Here is a 12,966-nt window from a genome sequence, read left to right as displayed (position 1 = left end):
TGTCATTTAGGAGTTACTAGCCAGACTTGCTTTCTAGACATGGATACTTCGTGACCACCTGGCTTTTATAGAGATGCATCAACAGCATCTTCCCACACACAAACATGGCATGTGGGGAAAAGCCCCATTATCCAGCAGTACATTCATGCTCCATCAGTGTTACAGCAGATTGTCAGCTGGTTTGGCTCAAGCTGGTTAAGAGGTGCTGGCGCTGCTGCACCAGTGCAGTTCACTACTTGTGAGAAGTGTCATCTTTTCAGGAGCACCTGCATCCTGCTGTAGATGGAAAAAGGCAGGCTACCCAGTGTGACTGCAGCTCGGCTCTATTGCGCTGAGGGTGTGGGAGAATTTAGCCTCGAGGGAGGTATTTTAATTGGGAAATTCACATAGTCACGTGTATCGGGGGCTATAACTAATGTACAAAACCAGGGAACTGTACTACAGCCTACTGTGCTAAGATTTACTGTTCAAGCACCTGTGAGTCTGCTATTCAGCCCATAAGAGTTCAGTTAGCCTAACATTTTGCAAATCCAGGTCAAAATTCTACCTTACAGAACCACAGAATGGTTTGGGTTGGAAGGGACTCTTAAAAACCACCTAGTCCGCACCCCTGGCCATAGGCGCAGACATCTTTCACTAGACCAGGTTTGTCAAAGCCTGGTCCAACCTGCCCTTGAATACTTCCAATGATGGGGCATCCACAGCTGCTCTGGGCAACCGGCTCCAGTGTCTCACCACCCCCATTGTCAAAAATGCCTTTCTCTTGTCCAGCCTAAATCAGCCCTCTTTCAGTTTAATACCATTGTCCCTTGTCCTGTCACTACAAGCCTTGGTGAATAAGTCTCCAGCCTTTCTTACAAGCCCCTTTATGTACCAAAAGGCTGCAGTAAGGTCTCCCTGAAGCCTTCTCTTCTCCAGGCTGAGCAGCCCCAGCTCTCCCAGCCTGTCCCCCTAGGAGAGGCGTTCCGGCCTTCTGATCGTTTCCCTGGCCCTCCTCCGGACGCAGTGCTGCAACAGGTCCGCGTCTGCCTTGTGCCGTGGGCCCCAGAGCTGGACGCAGCGCTCCAGGCAGGGCACCAGGAGAGTGGAGTAGAGGGACAGAATTGCCTTCCTTGCTTTGCTGGCCACGCTTCTTTTGATGCTGCCTGGGATATGGTTGGCTTTCTGGGCTGCAAGTTGCACACATTGCAGTCTCATGTCCGATTTTGTGGTCCCCCCCAAGTCCTTGGCAGGGCTGCTGTCAATCCATTCATCCCCCAGCCTGCATCAATACTGGGGATTGGTGTGACCCATTTGCAGGACCTTGCACTTGGCTTTGTTGAACTTCATGGGGTTCACATGCGCCCACTCCTGCAGCCTGTGCCTCTGGACAGCATCCCTTCCCTCAGGCGAATCAAGTGCACCAGCAGCTCAGTGTCATCTGCATACCTGCACTCAGTCCCCCTGTCCGCATCACTGATGAGGTTAGGAAATAGTATTGATGCCAACAGAGACGCCTGAGGGACAGCAGTCATTGCCCCAGCAAACATCTCCTACAGATTTTTAGGAAGAGATCTAGTTGGGCGCGCGTGCGCACGCGTGTGTGTGTGTCTGTGTGTGTGTGTGTTAATAGACCAGCTCATCACTCGATACTTGTTCCACTGATTAATTACACTAAAAATTATATCTTCTCATTTGAACTTTTGTTTTAATTTCAGCTCCTGCATCTCATATTGCTCAGTCCTGGTAACTTAAATAGCTTTATGGTACCAGAAATGTCTCCCTACGTATTTGTAGTCTTAATTAACTCCATAGATCATTTGCTGTATGAACTGAGACTTGCTAGTCTCAGTCAAAACAGTTGTTTTCTAATTTTTTCTTGTTTGTTGTTGTTGTGCTTTGCTGTCATGTTATATACTGATCAATGGTTTTTTGGCTTTTTCAGTCCAGAGAGGTGAAGCAGGAACCAGCTGTGGTATTCTGTACTAGTCTGCTTTATGTAGCATTGCTCCACAATCAGGTACCTCTTTTTTTCCTTACCAGCTGCTTCATTAAGCTGTTCACATTCAGTTTGCCATTTACCCTCTGAAGTGCATTTTTTGGTTGTTCAGAAAATGTGTCTGAAGGCCTGTTCCCTTTATTTCTAGAAATTCACGTTACCAGGGTTTAAGGCCAGATGGCACACGACGAACGTGTCTCTCCTTTCTAAAACATTACGATCTATTTCACAGCATTACTCTAGCAGGGACCTTAATAACTGTATTTTTATTGAACAGCTTTTCCAGAAAACTTTGTTGTATAATTAGTCTTTTCATTGCTTTCATTTGTTGTCAGCTTCTTTTGCAGATTTTCTGTGCAATTGTTTTATTAATTTCATTAACTTGCTTGATAAAGATGCCAAATAGCTGCAGACTCTGGGTTTCTCTAGGACAAATCCTTATGTACTAACTAGCGTCCAACGTGCTCCACCAACATTCTGTAAGGTATGGGCCCAAGAACAATGCCTTACAGAAATTTATGGTGTCAATAGCTACTTTTACCAACCCAGATTTGTAATTAATTAAAAAATAATGTTCACAGAAAACTGTTCTCTGTGAAACCATTTTGATTGTTTTTTCTTTATGAGATCCTTCAATGTCAACTGTTCTGTTGGTTTGCCTGGGAGATTTCAGACCTGATGAGCTGTACTTACACTGACCATGCAGCTTATAATTTTTTAAATACTGGATGACACTAGAGTTTTGTTTCTTTTTTCTTTTTATCTTTTATTCCTTGGATGAGGAGAGAGAATGTCTTGTTGTTTTGGGGGTTGGGTTTTTTCCTCTTTTCTTAATCCTCAAGTATTTCCCCATTGTTCCAAGAATGGTTAAAAGCCATTAGTAATAATTCAGAGAACTTCTCAGGAGATGACTTTCAATCCTTCCCTGTCAGATATCCAATGCTGTAGCTTTGGGGATGTTTAAGATGTTTTAATGATGCCAGAATGTCAAAAAAGTTGGAGCTGTTTTGTCAAGATCTGCAGGAACTGTGAAACGGGGGATGCAACTTATGCAGAGACAACAGCAGCAATTTGTCATTCCTGCCTGCATGAAGCAGCCCGACAGCTGTTTGTAACAAATGGTGCCGCATAAAAAGTGCCAGGAAACAATTTTCTTTGTGTCTCTCACTGTGCCTTAGTAGCCACTTGAGGGATATCACAAAACTTGGGTTATCTGCTTTCTGAAATGATAAAATTGACCTGTCACTTTTGTACTCATTTGGAGCCCAGTCAAATATTGGAAATGTTCAGTCACTGCTCCAGTGAAGAAGGTGCTAGGACAGAATTCTCTTGCTGGTTCTCACTGTGCCCTGGTAGCCATGTGAAGGACACCACAAAACTTGGGCTACCTGCTTCCTGAGCCAAGAAAATGGTGACTACATTTTCTCATGGGTCTTGCCTATTCTCACTTGTTCAGAGCTCAGTTGCACATTGGAAACGTCCAGCCACTGCTCCACCGGACAAAGTGCCAGGAAGGAGTTTTCTTTGTGTCTCTTACCCTGCCCTGGTAGCCACATGAAGGACACCACAAAGCTTGGGCTACCTGCTTTCTGAGAAGAGACAATTGACCTGTCACTTCTGCACTCGTAGGGAGCCGAAATACACACTGGAGCTGTCCAGCCACTGCTGTCCTGGAGAAGGTACCAGGACAGAATTCTCTTGCTGGTTCTCACTGTGCCCTGATAGCCATGTTAAGGACACCAGAAAACTTGGGCTACCTGCGTTCTGATGTGAGGAAATTTGGCCCATTACTTAGGCATTCTACTGGAGCCCAAATACATGTTGGAAATGTTCAGCCACTGATGCTCTGGAGACAGTGCCAGGAAGGAATTCTCTTGCTATTTCTCACTGTGCCCTTGTAGGCACGTGAGGGACACCACAAAGCTTGGGCTACCAGCTTTCTGATGTGAGAAAATTGACCCGTCACTTTTGCACTCATCCAGAGCTGAAACTGACATAGGAAACATCCAGCCACTGCTCCTATGGAGAAGATGCCAGGACAGAATTTTCTTGCTGTTTCTCACCGTGCCCTGGTAGCCATGTCAAGGACATCACAAAACTTGGGCTACCTGCTTTCTCAGACAAGAAAACAGTCACTATATTTGTTGCATGTCGGTCTGAGACCAGGGATTGGTTCTGTTAGTATTCTCGGGAACAGAATTAAGACTCAAAACGGAGTCAAGAGCCAAGGAACTTTATTTGCCCAACAATAAATCTGCGAATGCAAAGGGAGAGAGGGTGCAAGATAAAGAGAGAGAAAGGAAGGAAAGAAAGAAGGAAAGAAAAGGAAAGAGTTCAAAGCAATAGCTACCAGCCTGGAGCTGTGGCGTCCTGACAGTCCGATTAGTTTTCAAGTCCGGTGGGGGAACGTTCTGTCCCATGTTAGTTGGTTCTGTTTTTTATAGAGTTGTTACAAGCTGTTCTGCTCAACCACACCCCCCACCCAACAATGGTGTACGTGCCCAACGTTCCTCAGGGGCCTCCAGGCACCTTGATCCCCCTGACCCCAAGTCTGGGCACATGCACAGGGGTCTGGTTAAGTTTTGCAGGATCAGCCTCCCCTGTTGCTCCATGGCGTCGGTCGATTTGCTCCTTTAAAAACATATGTGGTGGCAGTGGTGTTATATTCCTGCCTTAAATCTCTTCTGTGGCAATAGTGTTATCTTCCTGCCTTAACAATGTGTGAGTTTCCTGCCATAGCAAAGTTGAGAAAACACATCTACTGTGGCGATGGTGGGTCTCACAGGCGCAGTCTCTTACAGCTTCTCCACTCTCCGTGGCTCATCTCAGCTCTCCTCCTTTCCAGTGTCATCTCCTCCACTCTCCTCCGCTCCAGTGTCATCTCCTCCACTCTCCTCCACTCCAGTGTCATCTCCTCCGCTCCCATCTCATCTCCTCCGCTCCAAACTCAGCCCTAGGGTGGGTATCTTGAGGCACCGTGGCTAGTTCTGGCTTGCTGGCACTGTCCATCCTCTGACAGAAACCGGCTCAGGAACTAGTTTGCCTTTCTTGTGTCCTGAGAAAGGACACTGACATCCTGCTCCTTGCCCAGTGGGGCTGGAAACCATTTTAACTGTTTCAAGGCGGGGCTGATAGAGGTATGTGCCTCAGCTGCTAGCTCAGGGCCAGAAGCAAAGACAGGGGAGAGAAGAAATTTCTGTCCTCGACCCGAGCCGAAGGTTAACGCCTCAAAGCCTGGGGACAGCTCTCTAAAGCATCCTATGCATTTCTTTCCACAGGCATCTATTGCAAGTCTGGTGTCTCAGGACCACAGGCTGTGTTTGCAGACCTGGGGGTAGGAAGGATTAAGTGTTGACCATCAACATCTAACCACCCAGGCCCCTTCCCACATCCAGCTTTTGTGATAGAATTCCCCCTACAGCCTACTTTTTTTTTTTTTTTTTAACCCTTCCCTTCTCCTGCCTAACCCACCCCTCCTCTCCCTCACTGGCGTTAGGGGGAGATATATAGCCCTTTCCTGAGCCTGGCATCCCAACAAGGGCCTTACAAACCATATCACAGGGCTGGGATTTTCCACCTCCCTTCAAATGCCAGCCAGACTGGGGGTGCCCCAGACCCCACCAGTGATTTAGAGGCTGCACCTGTACAGTTTTAAGCACAGGGGGAGCAGGCTCCCTGTGAGACGAAGCAATGCAGATTCAAAGAGTAAAGAACAGAATTTTCACATTTCTGATGCAAATGCAATTTAAAAATTTTTATCTTTTTTGCTTTGCCAGCACCCTTTTTTGTCACGTTTCAGATATGCATATGCAAACTCAGTCTGGTGATCAGCTCTACTTGTGCTGCAGGTGGGCACCAGACAGCTTGCACCTACCCTTCCTGGGGCTGCTGGCGATGAAGAAGGACCAAGGAGGTGGAAGAGATGTTGCCTTCATGCTAAAATTATCTGACATGGACCTACAGCTACACTTAAGCTTTTAGCAGCGAATGGGTGGTTCAACATTTCCTGCAACACCTCATCAAAATGAACACTGGGTCCATGCCGATGAACCGAACAGCACCAGGGAATACACATGGGCACAGGAGCCTGGTGAAACACAGACCCTGGTCTGGTTTTGATGTGGGATGAGCAATCCCAAGGAATGGCTCAGGAATGAGCAAGACCGAGGCCCCTTCCAGGCAGACGAATTGGGTACTGCCACCCAGATTTGATAGCCAAGAGCATTTCATTGCACGGATGTGGCCCCACAGGGTCATTTGGCCTGAAGGCCAGAGACCAGGTCTGGCATGGGTTAGTTTACTAGCAGAGGTGTCGCTACCAAGGCTGGACATCTATCTCATCGCAGTAACAGACCACACACTATCACCCACTCCTTCTTCTGTAATTTTTTTTTTATTTTTAAATTTAGTTGTGTAATGGATTTCAAATGAGCTGCCATAAGACACAAGTGAAAGGCTGGAGCCAGGTCCCTCTGAAGTCTCTTCATGGGTTTTGAATGTTTTTGGCCCTGAATTTATTTTGTTTAAGTTGTCTTCACCCAAAAAAACTGTGGTGGGGAGCTGCTGAAGAGCAGCAATGTTCCCACTGATGAGAGGAGCAGCAGACCAACCTGAAATCAGGTGCAACGAGTCAAAATAACTCTGTGAATCACTAAGACCATTCATACCTATGGCTCAGATTTTTTTTCTTTTGCTCAGATATATTGAGGCCTTTCTGTTGTACTCAGAGCTCCAGAAAGTGCCAGTTCCCAGAGCTACATCCCACAGCACGCCTGGGCACAACACCTTTTCTAGTGGACTCCTGAATCCTTGGGAACACTTGGATCCAAGCCTGGGTCCTTGCTGGGATGTGGTTTTGCAAAGCCCAAGCTGGGAATTGTTTGCTGTAGTGGTAATTCCCTCCATATTTTATAAGAAACCCAAATCTCCTGTGCCAATCTGAGCACCACAAGTGCTATAAAGGTAGCTACGCCCTATAGCCAGCTAAATTTCATCTGGACCTTCTAAGCTGCCTCTGTATCCCCTGATATGGGCAGAAATAGCCATTCCTCTACCATAAAGGCAGCAGTTCAACACAGCTTGGATATGAACAATCTGCTTCTTGCTCTGACTCCTGGCTTTGGGTGACTTCTCATCAGGCATCCTTCCAACAGAGCTTAGAGGAGCTGGACCTCCTGGCAAGGAAACGTGGCCATTCTGTGGGACTCCATGCTGGGAGGACCTTGCAGAAGCATTGATGGTTGCTTCTCAGTTGGTCACCAAAGTAATGCATTTTCCTCAAAGCAAAGTTCCTGGGACCCAGCCTGCTCATGCTGGGCTGGGGAGAGCAGGCTGTGACGCTCTCAACCATCACCATCCTATCCTAGCCAGGTAAAGCCTCCACTCCTGCACATGGACTTGTACCAAGAAAGTCCTCTGACATCACTGGAGGGCCACATGGGAGCCAGTCAACATGGAAATGTGGCAGAGTCACCTAAAGAGGGCAGCAGGTCTCCAGTTAATGATGCCCCCTGGTCACCCCAAGGGAAATGATGCAAGCACAGAAGACCTGTAGGGGGTTGTGGTCACCTGGCTGCTCATCTCCATGGATCACTGAGGGACCCGGGACTGGCCTTTTTCAGTATTGCTCTGTTTTTTAGTCTGGGTCAGCTTGTTTAGGAGATGTTTTCTCCCAGCTGGGATAACACAGGGTTTCTGAGCAACACAAGGGAAACACCCCACCACAAGGGTGGGTGTTTGTAACCATGTGTTTGGCCCTGCTCTGTTTCTGGATGATGCTGAGCATTCATGTCTCACCCTGCCAAAAAGGTGTGCATGCTGGGACTGAGGAATTGCCTTTCCCATGGAAACAGTTGTCCATGCCTGCCTTCAGGCCCAGCCTGGCATGCGATGCAGATTAATTATCAGCTACTGGGATGTGGCACAGGGAAGAATTGGACTGCTGGGAATCTGGAATAATGTGGCAGGTGGGGCTGTTTCAGCATAAAACAGGCTCAAGCAACAGGGAAGGTGGGTTCTGGACCATATATCCTGCAGGCAGATGTAGGTAGTATGATGCAGGTGTGCAAGGGGAAAGACAGTGGCATGTGAAGTGCTTCAGGAACAAGGCAAGGGGCTGCAAATATTTTACCGTTATTTGGAATAGTTCTTAACCTTGACCCTCCTCATTCAAATACCATCCCTGAGCCATTAAGTTTCTTTCTCAATATTTTGAAAGGCTGGTATTTTGTTTTCCTATGAATTTCCAAACCTATTGTATTGTTGGTCCATCCATCAACCCATTCCACCAAATAACTTGTAAACTTTCTGGTGAATTCTAGCTGAGTTTGATAGAGGAGGAGATGTTTCAAAGATGCAATGAGGTGGCTGAGCAGAGGAATGAGGACACTAAGTCCACTAGAGGAAAAGCCTCACACTGAGCACCACCAGGGTGTTAAACACCAAAGCATCAACAGGAAATCAGATTTCGTAAGTTTTACTGTCATGGAAGATCATGATGGTTTTTGCATTGGGCTATCAGTGATATTTTCTCTGTAGTTTTCTCCCAGGTGAGTCAACACCAAAGACAAAAGCAAAAGACAGTTGTGCCTGAAGTCCTACCAAAATCATGGTAGGAATTTTCAGCCTATCTGTTTTTTTCATGGGTCAAAAGGAATCAGTTTGGTAACTCCAGAACTAACTTTGCAAATGCATATATGGAGTTAGTGAATTATTGCTCCCTCCAACTCCAAAAAAGTTTCCAAGACCTGAAGAACTAGAAATAATTTCTAAAGAAAATCAAAACCTTTTCCAAAGATTTGAAGTGTCTCATCTGTAATGTCTTTCCTCTGATAAACCTGCTAATCCAATTCATTGCAGCAATCCATAGAAGCAAAAAGCATTTAAAATCGCAGGACTGATATGTAGGGGTTTTCCACCACTCTGCTGGAAAAAGGGCTTGAGTTCCACTGTAACCAATATATTTGTTGTAAATTATTTTTCAGAATGGCTAGTGAACCAAAAATTCCCCTTCCAGTCTTACCTGGCTACCCAGTAAGGCATCTTCACTGAAAAACACAAGAGTGGAAGGATCTTGGGTGGACATCAATCTCCTCAAATTTCAGTTAAAAATTTTTTTGATTACCCTCAACTTTTTTCCTTCACTTCCTGAGCCACGGATGGGAAAGGTAAGAAAAGTCCATCTCAGACACTTGCTTAAAGTTGGGATGAAAGAATGATGAAGACAAAAGCTGCAGCATCCTGGTCCTTGTTACCCCCCTTGGTGCCAGAGTCAGCTTCTGCTCATTTCCACGTCAAGAGCTGGGTAAAATTTCTGGATCTGTAATTACTGTTCAGAAAACACAGTTTCACTTCAACACTTGGTGGCTTGACAAACTGAACCTGGACAATCAGCTCAGGGCAAAAAAATTAAAGATGGATAATTTTTTTTTTACTTTTTTTCAGTCCTGCAGTTTAATTTTTCACATTCCTGAATCAAACTGTCCCCTTTTGGGGGCATTAAAATGAAAACAACAAGTGAAATGTTGTTGCTTGTTAGATTCTTCTGCTTTGCTGTTATTTCAGTCAAATGAATGAACCATAAAATCAGACGTTTGCTCCCAATGACCACTATTCCAGAAAGATCCATGCTTTGGATGTTGTGCCCATCCCCCAGACAGCTATCAGCAGGAGGCTGTTATGTCAGCCAAGGATGCTACCTGAAACTGCAGGACCGAGACCCAAGATTCAAAGCTCTCTTATATAAAGTTGCCATCCCTCATGTTGAAGAAGAGTTGATAAACAGCCCACCACCCAGTCAGCCTCAGGCAGGATCCCTGTTGTCCTATTTGGTGAAGATTTGATTGGCTTGCCTTTCTGCTTGTCTTGGTGTGGCAGAGGCTCTACCCAAAATCCAGCAGGATCAGTAGCTGACACACTCTTCGGATGGGCTGGTGGGTCTGAAACCCTGCAGATGAGGGTGTAAATGAGAATGATGGAGCTTCACAATATTGCACGGTGCCCAAAGACCCTTGCGGGTAGCAGGCACCAAAAACCCCAGCACAGTGAGATCTGAGCTGGTACCTGCCCACAACGGTTCCAGGTCAGTAGTGGGCACTCAGCCCAGGCAAAGCTTTCTGCAACACATCAAGTAACTAATTGCACAAAATAGAGGGAAGGCAGATCTTACAAGATCTTACATCCATGCTCTAAAGAGACATCAGGATGTGCTCTCAGCTGTCTCCCATGCCCCTCTGCCCCCATTGCCCTAAATGGCAGCAGCTGTCTTGTCCTCCTTGGCGAAAGGCAGCCAGCTCTGAAAAGGAACACAACCACTCTCTTCAGCTAAGATTTGAAGCAGAAACAGAACCTCAAATGGAAAGTAAGATTACAGCACCGTAACCTAGATGATTACAAAAGGGGAAACTGTTCAGATTAGAACCTGACTCGAGATAAGCTCTCCCAAAGGTTAAGCGCATGCAATAAATACCTCCACGCCTGCCATTGGCCAAGGCTGCTCTTAGCTGCAAATGGGCCAATCTAGAAAACTCAAGTACCCATATTTCTCCTCCCATTTGCAGACCATTTTTACACCTCGTGGCTCCAAGGCATGACTTTCAACTCACACCAGCCTGAATGAGAGCGATTCAGGGCATCATTTGCAGTGGGATGGTAGTTTTTATAGCCCACCGAGCCTTTGTGGGTAACAGTTCTTCTAAGGTAGACACAGTTCTAATATTAGCGCTAAATGAGCAGTGTGGTTATACTACTAGCCCTTAATTGCTATAAGTGTAACAAACCAGTTTGACTTGTCATTCAGCTGCTGTCGACAGGAAACCACTAACAGCAGTCAACTGACGACACCAAGAAGAATTAGGGTTTCTCTTTCTACATGCTCTAAGGATTAAAAATTATCAACATGAGCTTATGTTCTTAACTACACACACTGAAAGGGATTTTTAACTCTGGTGGACAATTAAGATCGAGCAGGATATGATTTAATCCAAACATAGGACTCACCAGGTAAGTGCAAACAATTTTCCAGCAATTTTGCTTCATTCCTGCTGCCGGTTTATTTCCCAGAGCTCCACTGGGTGCATCCTCTCAGAGTATTTAAAGATTTGGCCCATCTATGGACCAGTGGTAATTAAGCCTTTAAAGATTGGGAGTGGGATGTTGAATGGGCCATACTGCTGCTGTGGGTCGGGACAGGGGGCACCTCTTTCTCTCTTGGCAACACCTCATCGCTGAAATCAGGGCACTTTCTGAGGTGGGACTGATGCTCTAAGTCAGATGCTGACCCAGTGGGCACAGGCCAATCTCTCTCTCTTGAAAAAAAATAAAAGTAGATGAAAGCCCTTTAATTAGCAGGGGGTGAATGAGTTTCTTGCGGCTGAACTCCTTGGGAAGAAGAGAGAGAGGAGAAAGTGAAATTGGGGACCCAAATCTGAATCTAAGGGGAGGTAGAAGTTTGGATGCTCAGGCTCTGACTCAGCACCCATGGGTGCTGTGTGCAGTGCAGAGAAGGGTTGAGGCTTTAATTCCTCTTCTGCCAAGAGGCATATTTGGGGCTGAGGATCTCTGCTTTCTTTTGCCCCACTGAAGGTGGGTTAGATGGTGTCCTTGAAGGCAACATTTTATTTCCACCAGCTCCTCTATCCAAGCTGGTAAAACCAGTGGCAGGTTAATGCTGGTTGTGGGCAAAGCTTCTGGCAAGTTGGAGATTTCCAACAGTTACAGGAAGGATGAACATGCTGCTTCTCCCCTTGGTCACTTCCCATCCCCATACGCGCAGAGTCAACACTAAGTCCATAACTTTCATTCCTGATTAGAATTTAGGCCAGACTCAAAATTCCACAGCGCTCTGACTCGGAGTCTGGCTGTCTCAGAAGCTGCCTTTTTTGCTGTGCCACTTCTGGGAGGGAATAGCAGTTGCAGCACTGTGGGACATTTGCATCTCAGACCTCCTCAGGTGTTTGCCTGGGGCTTTGTGGCCAGTGATGCCTGGCAAGACGATGCTCCTCCAGGTGCTTTGGTTACCCCACTTGTGAAATCGGGGCATTTCTTGCCTTTCTTGCAGGGCTGCTGTGATATTTAATTGATTATGGATCTGTAAAAGTGCAAAATCAGGACAAGATGCGTACACTATCAGCAGTGAATGTTCCTGCTGCACACAGAGCACACACATGTGGTCCCTGCTCTGGTACGTGCTGAAGAAGAGAAGGCAGATGGAAATTAAGAGGAAAAAAAGGACAGCTGCAAGGCAGCAAAAGCACCCTCACTAGTATGCTCCATTAGTCATTCTGTCAAGGTTTAAGTAATTTTTATCAGAATATTTGGGGGCTGCAGAGCTTGTGATTTCTTTTCCACATTTTGTTTTTTCTCCCAGACCTCCTGCAGTATTATCATTATACTGATGCACAATAACCTGTGAAAAAACCCCAACTTCTGGCCCATGCTTGTTTTGTTCTGCCAAAACAGGGCTATTGCTGCACCTTGAGGGTTACAAAGGCAAAGGCTGAATTTTCTGATGGAGGAGGAAAGACACATTTAAGTGAAAATTTCTCAAAGGTGCTACTGATTTTTCTTCATCTGCTTTTCCAATGACTTTCCATGCTCAGCTTAATCAACATGGGGTGTTCTGTTGCTTTTATACCCTGGGCTCTCAGCTGAGATGGTGTGCTACCCATCCCCTGTTAAGTAAACCCACAATATCCCAGGCTGAGCATCCCACTTCTGCACAATTTGGGCTGTGTGTTTGTTTCAGACAAGGCTACCAGCTCTTTTATTTCTGCTTCATGACTTTTTTCCTGACTGACCTTTCAGCCTTTAAATCTCTGTGGCAGCTTTTTGAGCACATTAGAATCCTTAAAGGTCTTGAGGTTGTGTTTAAGTGCAGACAAGGCTTTTTGTCATCTCGCTCCGGTGTGGAAACAGGTCACCATGGGTTTTGTGGGGGTCACGGCACTGTATTGATCAGGGGCACTTAGGCACATCATTACTTCATCATG

The 12,966-nt window shown here is 46.2% G+C and overlaps 1 protein-coding gene across 1 annotated transcript in view; it reads left to right on the top strand.

The window, feature by feature from the left end:
- Positions 1–10,550: 10,550 nt before the first annotated feature.
- BLK (BLK proto-oncogene, Src family tyrosine kinase) overlaps positions 10,551–12,966 on the top strand; it is a 44,200-nt gene continuing 41,784 nt past the window's right edge. The window contains exon 1 of the mRNA XM_080388308.1: positions 10,551–10,978. The gene's annotated coding sequence lies outside the window, so the exon portion shown is untranslated. The remainder of the gene's footprint in view (positions 10,979–12,966) is intronic.

This window comes from Falco punctatus (assembly GCF_963210335.1).
Source record: "Falco punctatus genome assembly, chromosome: 5".
NCBI classification, from domain to species: Eukaryota; Metazoa; Chordata; class Aves; order Falconiformes; family Falconidae; genus Falco; species Falco punctatus.
Note: the sequence above shows the minus strand (reverse complement) of the source record. Positions and strands in the feature narration are given on the sequence as shown.